Source organism: Scyliorhinus torazame, chromosome 18, assembly GCF_047496885.1.
Source record: "Scyliorhinus torazame isolate Kashiwa2021f chromosome 18, sScyTor2.1, whole genome shotgun sequence".
Taxonomy (NCBI): domain Eukaryota; kingdom Metazoa; phylum Chordata; class Chondrichthyes; order Carcharhiniformes; family Scyliorhinidae; genus Scyliorhinus; species Scyliorhinus torazame.
The window spans coordinates 119817244-119831201 of NC_092724.1; the positions used below are offsets into that span (position 1 = coordinate 119817244).

General features: G+C 50.6%; 1 long non-coding RNA gene across 1 annotated transcript in view; it reads right to left on the reverse strand.

Moving 5' to 3' along the window:
• Positions 1-3323: 3323 nt before the first annotated feature.
• Positions 3324-13958, reverse strand: part of LOC140395463 (uncharacterized) — a 68286-nt gene continuing 57651 nt past the window's right edge. The window contains exon 3 of the long non-coding RNA XR_011936196.1: positions 3324-4436. This is a non-coding gene — a long non-coding RNA (uncharacterized lncRNA). The remainder of the gene's footprint in view (positions 4437-13958) is intronic.

Sequence of the window (13958 nt, forward strand, 5' to 3'; positions counted from 1 at the left end):
GGGTCCGCCTTGTGGTTTTGGATGTGCCTATGGAGGAGTACGTCCTGGAATTGCGAGCCAAGTCGGGAGCGACACCCTGGAGGTGGACTTCCTGGGGAAGGCAAAGAGACGTTCATGGGGTGTGTCGTTAGTGGCGGTGCACAGTAGTGACCGAATGGAGTGCAGTGCATCGGGGAGGACCTCCTGCCAGCGGGAGGCCAGGAGATCTCTGGACCGTAGGGCCAGTTGGACAGCCCTCCAGACCGTCCCGTTCTCCCTCTCCATCTGTCCGTTTCCCCGGGGTTGTAGCTGGTCATCCTGCTGGAGGCGATACCCCTGCTGAGCAGGAACTGACGCAGCTCATCACTCATGAATGAGGATCCCTGTCACTGTGGATGTAGGTGGGGAAGCCGAACAGCGCAAAGATTGTGTTGAGGGCTTTGATGACGGTGGCAGACGTCATGTCGGGTCATGGGATGGCGAAGGGGAATCTGGAGTATTCATCGACCACACTGAGGAAATACGTGTTACGGTTGGTGGAGGGGAGGGGCCCTTTGAAATCCACGCTGAGGCGTTCAAAGGAGCGGGTGGCCTTCACCAGGCGTGCGCGGTCCAGCTGGTAGAAGTGTGGTTTGCACTCCGCACAGACCTGGCAGTCCCTGGTGATTGCTCTGACTTCCTCGACGGAGTAGGGCAGATTGCGGGCCTTTATGTAATGGTACAACCGTGTGACTCCCGGGTGACAAAGGCTGTCGTGCAGGGTCCGGAGTCGGGCCACCTGTGCGCTGGCACATGTATCTCAGGATAGGGCATCTGGGGGCTCGTTGAGTTTGCCATTGAGACAAAACCTCGTAGTTGTAGGTGGAGAGCTCGATCCTCAACCTCAAGATTTTATCATTTTTGATCTTACCCCGCTGTGTGTTATTGAACATGAAAGCTACCGCCCGTTGGTCAGTGAGGAGAGTGAATCTCCTGCCTCCAATGCCGTACAGCTTCAACGATGGCTTGGACCTCTTTTTCGACGGAGGAGTGCCGAATTTCGGAGGCATGATGGGTGCGGGAAAAGAATGCCACGGGCCTGCCTGCCTGATTGAGCGTGGCGGCTAGGGTGACGTCTAATGCGTCACTCTCCACTTGAAAGGGCAGCATCTCATCTACTGCGTGCATCGCTACCTTGGCGATATCGGCTCTAATACGGTTGAAGGCATGTTGAGCCTCGGTCATCAGGAGGAAAAGGGTGGACTGGATGAGTGGGCGGGCCTTGTCCGCGTAGTTTGGGATCCACTGGGCGTAGTATGAAAAGAACCCCAGGCAGCGTTTGAGGGCCTTGGGGCAGTGGGGAAGGGGGAGCTCCATGAGGAGGCGCATGCGGTCGGGATTAGGCCCCAGAACTCCGTTCTAGACCACATAGCCAAGGATGAATAGCGGTTTGTGCTAAATACGCACTTCTCCTTGTTATAGGTGAGGTTTAGGAGAGTGGCGGTGTGGAGAAATTTAGCAAGGTTGGCATCGTGGTCCTGCTGATCGTGGCCGCAGATGGTGACATTGTCTAGGTACGGGAAGGTGGCCGTACCGGTTGACCATTCGGTCCATCTCCCTTTGGAAGACCGAGACCCCGTTGGTGACGCCCAAGGGAACCCTGAGAAAATGGTAGAGGCGACCATCTGCTTCGAAAGCAGTGTATGGGCGGTCCGCCTTATGGATGGGGAGCTGGTGGTAGGCGGATTTGAAGTCTACAGTTGAGAAGACCCGGTACTGTGCAATCTGATTGACCATATCAGATATGCGTGGGAGGGGCTACGCGTCGAGCTGCGTGTACCTATTGATGGTCTGGCTGAAGTCCACGACCATTCTGTGTTTCTCCCCAGTTTTTACCGCTCCCTCTTGGGCTCTCCAGGGGCTGTTGCTGGCCTCGATAATGCCTTCCTGAAGCAGCCACTGGACCTCGGACCTGAAGAAGGTCCTGTCCTGGGTGCTGTACCGTCTGCTCCTGGTGGCGATGGGTTTGCAATCTGGGGTTAGGTTTGCGACTAGGGAAGGTGCGTCGTCTTTTAGGGTTGCGAGGCCGCACACAGTAAGGGGTGGTAGGGGCCCGCCGAATTTCAATGTTAGGCTCTGGAGGTTACACTGGAATTCCAGGCCGAGTAGCAGGGCAGCGCAGAGGTTGGGGAGGATGTAGAGGCGGAAGCTGCTGAATTCTACGCCCTGGACCGTGAGCGTGACTATACAGTACCCCCGGATCGCCACGGAGTGGGATCCAGAGGCCAGGGAGATTCTTTGATTGGCGGGGTGTACCATAAGGAGCAGCGCCTTACCGTATCTGGATGGATGAAGCTTTTGGTGCTGTTGCTGCTAACTTTAGCCTTAGTTTAATTGCTCTGTTCTATCACCTTTGCTCTTGAGTCGCCAGGTATCTTTATGATACCGCCACGTGGTTCAAGTCCGAGTAATGATCAATAATCCAACACACCGCTTAGTAAGAGTTAAATCAACGCACATTTATTATATACAGTAATCAATACTCATGCATAAATTCTACACCTAAGCTACTTCCTACAACTAACAGGCCAATACTTAACTTGGAAATGGCCCACCAGGCCAGGGAAACGAATGGCCTTTCGTTTGGGTTCTGAGCCTGCGGGATTCGAAGCTGGTACAGATCGATAGCTAGGAGCGCCTATCTCATAGCGAGCGTTGAAGTAAGACTTACGATTTGAGCGGCTGTTGCAGAAGGCTAGCAAAAGGGTCGCAGGAGGGTGCAGAAGGGGTAGCAGAAGTGGTAGCAGAAGGGTGGTGGAAGGGTCGATTTGAACTTGGACTCTATTCTTATAGTCCCCAGGGGCTTCCCGCCTTTTGGGGCGGACCCTGTACCTGGTTCCAAGTGATTGGACTTTGTCCCAATCACTTGGTTCGATATTCTCCAATGCTGGAGCGATTCCTTGATCGATGGGCAGTCTTGGGGTGAGCGTTCACCTCCCTTTGTGTAGGCTCCTGTTGGCGCCAAAGAGCCTGGGTTGGCTTTGTGTGTCTAAATTGTTGCACATTGTTCCCGGGGATTGCTCATTAGTATTCAGATGGCTGGTGTTTTGTTGTGCTGATGGCTGCAGGTATCGATCTTGTCTGGCCTTCCCAGAGGTGAATACACAGTTTACCTGCAGCTGCTTGTTTTAGTCCTGTTGGCTGATTTTCCCATCAGCCTTTTCCGTTTGCCATTTTAAATCGGGGTTAGCCATTCTAAATCGGGAGTTAGCCATTTTAACTGGCTACATTCCCTCCTTGTGATCCTAGCGCGAAGCGTGAAGGATCACATCATTATGTTGCTTTCCATTCCCTGACCTGGGGGGGGGGGGGGGGGGGGGGGCACTGCCTTCATGGCCTCTGCACTGACCATAGCTGTGCACAAAAATGTTTTAACTAACAATTCTAAGTGCGCTATGTCAGACAGGGACATGCATTACAAAACAATAAACTGGGAACCTCTAACTTATTCTTAATATACTACACTCACTTAAACATTCCATTATCCTACCTTCCTCAATCATAAAACAAAATCATAGCATTTCATACAGTCTTTCCTGGCTTGGCAGTCAAGCTCAAGATCATACAATTTGCTCATGAAAAAGTTCTTTACAGTTTTTTATTTACAATAACAATAAACGCAAGTGAATGCACTTTATTATTTTATTATAGATCGCGGGGGTCGGGGGTCTGGGCGTAACCGAACATAGGGGATCTGATCCTATATACCGGGGTTCGAGCGCGGTAGGCTCTCCTTCTCCATTTCCGTAGACGCATAGTCTGCACTATGGAACACAGTCGAACCACGCACACCACATCATGCTCGACGCAGCACACCACACCCCGCCCACAGCCAACGTAACCCTACCAACCCCCACCACGTCCAGCCCAGCCACGGACCCGACCTCGACTCCACCGCCGAAATATACACTCCGCCCCGGAACGCCCACAGACTGCAGCAGCAGAGACAGTGACTGTGACTCGGACGATAGCCACAGCACGCCTCCCTGCTATCCCCATGCAACCGGACCCACACCCAGCGCCTCCACCTACGATCCAAGTGATCCTGATCACTTCCCTGAACAAACCCACCACCGACCCCCGAACCACACTGACGACCCCGATTTTGTCCCCACACAACTAGGCACCAATTAGCAGCAGAGTGTCGCCAATGCTAGTAGTGTTTCGATCACATAGGACAGGGAGTACCAGGTTATGAACCTGGCACACCAAGATGATGTAGTGTCGCTGGTGACTGGGCTCTGGGTACTGCGGGAAACTGAAACATTAACGACTGGGGGTCTTGAAGTCATGGGGTTCGCGTTCACGCGCAACCAAATGTCCAATAGCACAAGGGTGATCCACTTGAAGGAAGTCCTCATGGCTGTTCTCTTTCCTTTTCTTTCTTTGTCTTCTCCGGTCCTGGAGCTTCTGGAGTTCTGTAGAAACAAGCATAGTGTCTGTAACTACCTTTGTTTAATATCTCGTACGCCAGTGTGTCTGTCCTTTTGTGCCAATTATTTCCTTTATAATTGGTCACTATGTGTGACTCCCTCATTTTTTTTTTCAAAAACAAATTTTAGGACACGGCACACTTCCCAATAATGAACCAGTGCTGATTTACCATCCAAATGTTCCAGGATGTAAATAGCAGATGGCCGGCAACCTAAACGTTACCTAAACAAACAAAACATTTTGAACTGAAAAATGCCAAAATGAGGTGCATATGGGCCGCGACGGGGAAGAGTTGGATGGAGTCTCCGGGTAGGATGGCTCCAAATGCCGTATCTCTCCTACCCGAGCGTAGTTGACCAGCGGGGGGATTCCCAGGCAGGGCGGGTCTCAAGCCGTTTCTCCACTGCATGAGCAACCAACAAGAACGGGCAAGAAATGTAGTCATCGCGGCGGGGCTGCCGTAGTGGTTCTATCCTTCGAACCAGAAGGGCAGTTATGAACGGGCGTCTGGTTCCGTAACCAGTCTCTGCAGACAAGCTCTCAGAGGTTTCTGCTGAACTGGTGAGTCTCTGAGGGCAAGTCCTCAGAGGTTTCGGCCGGCGTGGGGCAGTGAGAAAAAAATTCTCCTGTCAGACATACAACATTTACCAAACTTACAAACAACATAAAACATTCTGCAGGTTCCATCAGAAAGGACAACACTTCTCCCAAGCGGTTCCTTGAAAACATCATGTGGACACGTCAGTTCTCGGTTGCGAACAGGGTCGCAAAGGGGGTCTCGGTTTGGGAGTCAGACCCAAGGTCATCCTCTTCTCCCGGGTGCCAAACTCTAGAGTGTATCAGGGCTGAAAGGGCTGCATGGTGTGAGGTGGGGTCGCTCTCGTCGTTGCGGACGAGTCGGAACGAGTTATCTCGGTGCCAGTAATTGGTGTCTAGTTGTGTGGGGACAAAATCGGGGTCGTCAGTGTGGCTCGGGGGTCGGTGGTGGGGTTTGTTCAGGGAAGTGATCAGGAAGGGATCACTTGGATCGTAGTCGGAGTCGCTGGGTGTGGGTCCGGTTGCATGGGGATAGTAGGGAGGCGTGCTGTGGCTATCGTCCGAGTCACAGTCGCTGTCTCTGCTGCTGCAGTCTGTGGGCGTTTCGTGGCGGAGTGTATATTTCGGCGGTGGAGTCGAGGTCGAGTCCGTGGCTGGGCTGGATGTGGTGGGGGCTGGTAGGGTTACGTTGGCTGTGGGCGGGGTGTGGTGTGCTGCGTCGAGCATGACGTGGCGGGGGGGGTTCGACTGTGTTCCATATGCCTTCAACTGAAACCACGCAGTCTTACCATTGGGGTACTTTATTTTATAAACGGAAGGGCTTACTTTATCCGCAATGGAATACGGACCCGAGTATTTTGGTGACAGGAATGTGCTGGGGTTATATATAGAGAGCATCACTTGCTGTCCGATACTATACTCAGTCGCATGCACTGTCATGTTGAAACAAGCCTTGCTCTGTTTCTTTCTGGTGCCCAATTTTACTGCGGCTGCTAGGTGAGCTGTTTTAACATTTGCAACTAATTGCTCCATGGCTTTCTCGTGTGTGAGGGCCGTCACTTCGGGGCTTGTCAGGTCCAAACTTAACAAATATTCTGTGCCTTTCATGGGGCGTCCGGTCATGAGGGTGTGTGGGGTGTAACCTGTGGAAGTAGAAATAGTGATACGCAAAAACATCAGCGCAAAAGGGATCTTTGTCTGTGAGGCCTGAACTGCACTCACTGGCGCGCTTTCGGGGGGCTTCCAAAAATACCCATGTCTGGAACCTGCTTTAGCCAATGCGTCGGCTTTCACATTTCCAGGGGGGGAGGAATGATGGTGACTGCGGACTTTGATGATCCCAAAAGTCCTGTTCTGGGCTCTCTATAAAATATGGCGGAGTAATGGGGCTGAGGGGAGGGGTTTTCTGTCTGCGGAAACAAATCCTCTTGCTTCCCACAGGGGCAGAAATTCCGTAAGGCTGTTACAGACATAGAGGCTGTCTGAGTATATGTCTGCTGGGCTGGGGAAGGAACCTGGGTGTTCAACTATATATGCGATGGCCGCAAGCTCTGCTGCCTGCGCGCCTACGTGTCCGGGTAGTTTTAACGATATTTCCTCGAGGGCGCGTCCCTGCACGTCCTCGACATATATACCGCAACCTGTTATGCGTTTCCCATCCAAGACTGTGGAAGATCCATCCACATAGATCTTTATGGGCTCACACATATCCGTGTGCGGGGGGCTCTGGTTTGAACTATCTATCTTTCTGGGAGGTGTTTTAGCGATAAAGGGGCCTGTGTTGTGGTGTGGAGAGATAATCTCACATTCATGGGGGGGTTCCGGGGTACTGTAAATTGTCGGCTAAATAGGTGTGTGTCTTTGTCCTTTTCACAGTGATGTCCCGTCCCTGCAAGAGAAGGGTCCATCTGGCTGCTCTTATTTGGCTTACTGTACCGTCCTTGTATCGTCCGTCCAGTAAAAGTTGGGTGGGGGTGTGTTCGGTCAGGATTGTGATGGGGTTCAGTCCGGTAATATATGAAAAGTACTGGACTACCCAGAAAATTGGAGCAGGTGCCTCTCACAGGCTGAGAATCCCTGCTCCACAGCATCTAAGAGTCTGGAGGCATAAGCTACGGGCCTTAACTGGTCGTGCCGTTCCTGCAGGAGCACAGCTGAAAGGGTGCCGTCTGTGGTCGCTACCTCTATGGCGTAAGGGGAAAGTGGGTCTGGAACTTGTAGTGCGGGGGCTGCTATGAGTGCCTGTTTTAAAGAGTCCACAGCATCCGTATGCTGCGGAAGCCATTCCCAGGGAGCTCCTTTCTTTAGGAGGTCTGAGAGGGGGGCTGCCTTGCTGGCGAAACCGTCAATGTGGTTTCGGCAGTAGCCAACCAGTCCTAAAAATGACCGGAGGGCTGAAACATTCTGGGGAAGGGGCAATTTAGCGATCGAGTCTATTCTTTTATGCTCGATCTCGCGTTTACCGTGCGTGATAATTGTTCCCAAATATATCACTTTTTCTTCCAAAATCTGGGCCTTTTTGGGGTTGACTTTACAACCAATTGAATGTAATAGTTCCAGGAGTTCGGACAGAAGCTCAATGTGCTCTTCCTTGGTGTCTGTCTGCAGTAGTAGGTCGTCTACATACTGTACCAGACATTCGGGGCGAGAGAATTTGGCTAAACCATTTGCCAGCTGTCGGTGGAAAATGGAGGGGGAGTTGTGGAATCCTTGTGGCAGGCATGTCCACGTGTACTGCTGTGCTTTAAAGGTGAAGGCAAATTTGTACTGGCACGCCTTTGCCAATGGAATGGACCAGAATCCATTACTGACGTCCGAAACCGTGAAGAATCGGGAATTGAGTCCCTGCTTGAGCATGGTCTCGGGACTTGTTGCTACTGTGGGGGTTGCTGCGGGGGTGACTTTGTTGAGTTCCCGGTGATCGATGGTCAGTCGCCATGATCCAGCGGGCTTTCTCACTGGCGAAATCGGGGCATTATTAGTGGAGGCTACTGATCTAAGTACGCCCTGCTCTAATAAGCTTTCTATTACCTTGGAGATTTCTCCCTCTGCCTCTTGGGGAAATCCGTACTGTTTTTGGGGTCTAGGGTCAGGTCCTGTTATTTGTACGGAGCCAGTCATCCGTCCACAGTCGTGCTTGTGGGTCGCGAATGCTGCCCAGTTCTTTTGCAGAACTGCCCTAACCTGCTTGTCCGTACTAAGTGTGGTCGGGTTGAACCAAAATTCGCCTACTGCGCTAATTTTGTTCATGTACCCTCCTATGTTGAGCGTTGCAGGGGCTCTTGCAGATTTTGCCATCTTCCAGACACACTGGTTGACTGGATCCAATGATAAGTTGTGGGAATTCATGAAATCAATTCCCAGAATGTGTTCTGCTGTGTGGGGCAGGTCAACTTAAACCACGGGGTGCTTGGTGGTGATGTTACCAATTTGAATGGGTACAGGGGCTGTGATGTGTCCCTGCTGTGAGTGGCCTGTAAAGCCGCTGAGGGTGATAGTGGCTGTAGTGGGCCACGTGTCTTTTTGGAACAGGGTGGAGGAATTTATTGTGGTGCGGGACCCTCCTGTGTCCCACAGAAACTCGATGGGCTGTCCCCGAATTTTTGCTGCAACTACCGGTCGTCCTGACCTATCCCAAAGGGTGTCGCAGACCCAACTGGGGGAACCCGTACACCGTCAGTCCGTTCCGGTAAAGTTCGTCTGATCCGAAAGGGCGCTAACGCTATGAATGGGCTCTGTCTTTTTCTTAATCAGAGTGCCAATCTGCTGGGCTCTCTGTGGCTTTTTAGGGGCATTGCACTCCTTTGCGAAGTGTCCCAAATGTCCGCAGTGTAACACTCCTGTGACTTGGGTGGGGGGCTGTTCTTTCCCTCATTTACCCATGCGGGGTTGTGGTGTGTTGTTTTTACTGCCTGCATATCTGCGCCGGCCTGCTTTTCCTCGCTATTCTTAACGGTGGGTTTACTTTGAACAGATTGTTCCCAAACGCGGGACAATCTCTTCACTACCCACTTCTCGTTATGGGCCTCCTCTGAGGATTCATAACCCGTACAAGCTTTCTGTCCTGTTTCTGTGGCATGGGAGATGAGGGTGCGGGTCCATTTGGCCATGCTGTCTGGGGACAAATGGGCACGGTCTAAGTCTCCAATGACTGCTGCGAAGTGAATCCACAGGCGTCCAGCAAACGCTGTGGGGTGCTCAGATTTCTTCTGCCTACATTTGTTGAGGCCATCTACGGGGTCACCCCGGTTATACCCGATCGCATCCAGGATCGCGGTATGCATTTCTGCAAGGGTGCCTCCTCCTACATTCTGTGGGTCAGGAAGGGTTGCTGCTACCGACGGATCTAAACTTAAAACGGTGAGCTTTACATGCTCTCGCTCATCCAGGCCGTACATGTTCACCTGGCGTCTAACTGTGGCAAAGAACTGGTGGGGGTCTGAGGTGGGGAGGAAGGGTGTGATATCACACGCGTCCCGTAATTGGGTCACTGTTAAGAGGGTGGAATATAGAAATTCCGCATCGTCTGGTGTGGCTGTGCGGCGGGTGGTTACTGGGTTCATTGGAGCGTGAACTATCTGCTATGTGGGGGGTTGGGGTGCTTTTCTCTTTCGGGGCTGTCCCTGCGCACATGTTCCCTGAACATATCTCTGAGCTGTTTCCTTTAACTCTTCCCAATCAGGGCCGTCTTCCTGATCTAATTTTTCCCCAATGGTTTCCTGAAAACCTTTTTGAACAGAAAGCAGCGATTGCAGCTCTGCAATCTGCTTCCGGCACTTTGCGTGATCTAAGGTGCTTTGTCTTTGTTCTGTGGTGGCAGCATGGAGTGCTCTTAATGCTGCCTTGGGATCACTACACTGTTTCTGTAATGTCTCTACCTGTTTTTCTGTCTCCTCTCGTACCAGGACTGCACGTTGCGTGTCCTGATAGGCCTTTTCATATTGAGACTGGAAATTGCTTAAATGAGCCAGACAAGACTGGTGAGCCCGTTTGGCGTCATCCACCTCTCCATCTTTTGCTGCCAATTTCCTCCTCCATTCCATATTCTCTCTTTCTACTTCGCTTACATCGACCTTACTCATCCGATGTATGCCCTCAAATTCTTTGCGGAGCGTCTTAATGACCTCCTCTGGGCCTCGCAATTGTGCCAAACAGGACACGATTGACATCGGCTTGCGAGCTTTTCCCAAGCTCTTTTTGTGGCTCTCGCTCAGGTTCTCCCACCAAGTATGTCCTATACTCCCGGGACCTGATTCCTCGTTATCACAGAAATCATTCCAAAAGGGCCATTCTTTCCCTTTGAGATATTTCCTGATTTCTTCCTCCCAAATGGGACATTGTCCCACTCTACTGCTGCTGGTCGCTGCGGCCGCAAATTCCTCAGGGTTCATGAACGCTGCATTGCCTGCATTGCCATCCTGCCTATACGAATGCCTCTTCTAAATTTGGAACGGGGAGCTAAGGCGGTGCTGTAAATACGGGTACGGCTTTCGCTACTTTCCGATATACAAACTTCCAACAGTTTTGACGCAACAAAAATCTATCAGTTTTACCTTATAGCCCTGTTAGTTACGCATGCATACACACACTTCTGAATTATGACTATTGATCAGAACTCCTTGAATACTTGTGGTTTTCTGTTTCCAATTGGATCTCTAATTCAAATTCTTGGGTTCTCCCGGAGTGGTTTTACACTTCTAGATCGGGTCCCGTCAGGATGTCGCCAAATGTTGCTGCTAACTTTAGCCTTAGTTTAATTGCTCTGTTCTATCACCTTTGCTCTTGAGTCGCCAGGTATCTTTCTGATACCGCCACGTGGTTCAAGTCCGAGTAATGATCAATAATCCAACACACCACTTAGTAAGAGTTAAATCAACGCACATTTATTATATACAGTAATCAATACTCATGCATAAATTCTACGTCTAAGCTACTTCCTACAACTAACAGGCCAATACTTAACTTTGGAAATGGCCCACCAGGTCAGGGAAACAAATGGCATTTTGTTTGGGTCCTGAGCCTATGGGATTTGAAGCTGGTACAGATCGATAGCTAGGAGCCCAGCCAGTCCAGCCCATCCTCAGACACATCTTCAACTCCACCCCAAGAGGCACGATTCCGCCTCTCCCTTCCTTCAACCAGCAGCGACAGCAATGACGACAGCCACAGCACACCACGTTATGATTATATCCCTGCAACAGGCCCCACTCCCAGCGAAACCGAGCATGATTCCACCGACCCCTTCAAAGCCCCTGACCCAGACCCACCGCCCGACGATTACGGATTACAACCTAACAACTCCAACCTCGACACACGATTCTGGCACCGAGACAATTCCTTCAGGCTCATCCGGAATGATGAGATGGACCCCAATTCGCCCCAAGCAGCTTTAGCCAAACTACTCCAGTTAAGAGTATAGCAGCCGGGAGAAGATGATGACATAGAGTCTGACTCCCACCAAACAAATCCCTTTGCGACTCTGTTCGCCACTGAGCAATGAGGTGTCCACATGATGGAAAAAAGGAACCGATGGAGAGATACGGTGTCCTTTCTGATGGAACCTGCACCATGTTTGTCGTATGTTTGTTCGTTTAATGTACATGTTTGTGTTTGTGAATTCGAAAGTTTTTCATGGCCCCACGCCACCACCCATTTGACGCCCAATGGCTGTTAATGCAACAAGTTTGTTGACAGACAACCATTCAGAGGAATTAGTTTGTCGGCAGACACCACTCATAGCTACTCTTCTGATTTGATCACGAGAGGCAGCCCCCCACGACGACCACATTCTTACCCGTTCTTGCCGGTCGCCCAGGCAGTGGAGAAACGGCACTGGTCCCCGCCCTGCCTGAGGACCCCCCCCTCTGGTCAGCTACGCTCGGGTAGAGCACATATGGCCCTGATCACCGTCCTGCCCAGGGATTCCACCCATTTCTTACGCACCCCATTTTGGCTCGTTACGTTCAAAATTCTTTTGTTTGTTTTGGGCAACCCTTAGGTTGCTTCCGTATGCTATTTACATCCTCAAACACTAGGATGGTAGATCGCACAGGCTGCGAGATGGCTCGCACTGTGTCAGTATTTTTCTCGGATTTCTTGTCCAAATATTTGGTTTAAAAAAAAAATGAGGGAGTCACAGATGGTGACCAATCATCATGGGTAATTGGCATCCAAGGACAGACAGACAGACATATGAGATCTTAAGCAAGATAATAACAGATATTATGCTTGTGTCCATAGAACTCCAGAACCTCAGGAACCCCAGAGGAAGAAAAAAAAGAAGACAGAAAGACGGAAAGATGAAGACAACCTTCATGTTCACCTGGATCCTAGCGGGATCCCTTCAGTTGCGCGCGGATGCTACCCCCCTGACCCCTACCACACAGGCCGTGAATGATACCCACCCCTACCATACACTACACCCCGAGATAGTTAACCCCGAGACAGTTACCGACACCCCGACCTGGTGTAACAAGTTTATCACCTGGTATTCACTATCGTACATAGTAGAAGCCCTCTTAGTACTGGCAATACTTTGCAGTGTTATGAAGACACTTAGACTCATAAAATGGCGAAGGAGAGCCTACCGCTCTTGCACCCCGGTATACACGTTTAGGTCCCCTATTTTCGGACTTCACCAAACCCCTCAACCCCTTGAGTGAATTAAAGTGTATCCGTTTTTCTTTGTGTGTGTTTTGTTCAATAAAGAAATGTAAACCTCTGTGCTTGACTGCCAAGCCAGAGAAGTTTGTGTTGCTGTTATTTGTAAATTTAAAGTGTTGTAGAATTATTGTTCATAGTTTATTGAGGATAGTTAGACGTTCCAGTTTGTTATTTTGTAATGCATGCCTGAATGTCATAGCGCCCCGTAGAGTTTTATACTGATGTATGTAAGTAAAATGATTTTAGGTAAAAATTGCGATTCATAGGATAGGATAGTGTAGAGCCCGTGAAGTGCTTATGGGTGCCCCGCTTGGTCAGAGAACGAAGACGATGCGCTAATGTGATCCTTCATGCTTCGCGTTGAGGATCACAAGGAGGGAGCGTAGCCATCTGGGATGGCCACTTCCCGATTACAAAATGGACACTTTGCAAAGATTGCAGGGAAAATGGACAATGCTGAGAAAACAAGCAGGTTCAGGGTTTGTCTGTTGATTGGGCCGCAGCCCCCAGACAAGACCGAAACTGCAAACCCATTAGCATACTAATGGGCCATCTCTGGGGACAAAAGAGTAACATTTGAGTAAACAATACTAAGGCAGACACCCCGGCGCCAGAGGAGACTAGAACAAAGCAGGCCAACGGCCACCTAGGACACTCGCAGCCATCAGGGCACCCACCCCTTTATTGGAGGAAATCGATAGGAACGATTGAGAAACGGCTCAATTAATTGGGGCCAAGTTCAAGGCCCGCCCAAAAGCGCGCGAAGCCCCTTATTGTCACAACAGACGTAGTTCGGCGCAGCCTGGATAAGAGGAAAGACTTTGAAGCTCAGCCGCGAGTAGAGTATCCGGATCTTCTGAGCTTCCGGGATTGGGTCTGGTGCAGACCTGATGTAAGCTTTGAAACAAGCTAGCCAGTGTTGAAAGTCCTTTTTGGCATCGCTTGATTGCGGATCCAGCTACAGGCGATCCGGCTTGATGCGGAGGTCCATCTTCTGAAAATCTTAGAGTAATAAATTGATGCACGATCAATTGCACAGAGACGAGAGTTGAATACAACTGAGGCTTTATTACACTAAGATGTGTGGCCTCCTACAGCAGCTGGCGAAATGGCTGCTGTATAGGGAGCACACATATTTATACTCCGCCTACTGCGCGGAGCCAGCAGGCAGGGAACTACCCCTGTACCTGTAGTACAGGGCCTTACCACAAATCACCTAATATATACAACAGTGGTGATTACCACAGAAGTGAAGTCCAATTCTGGGACAGAGTGCTGCACGCTTTGAAGGTAAAACTTTTCATTGA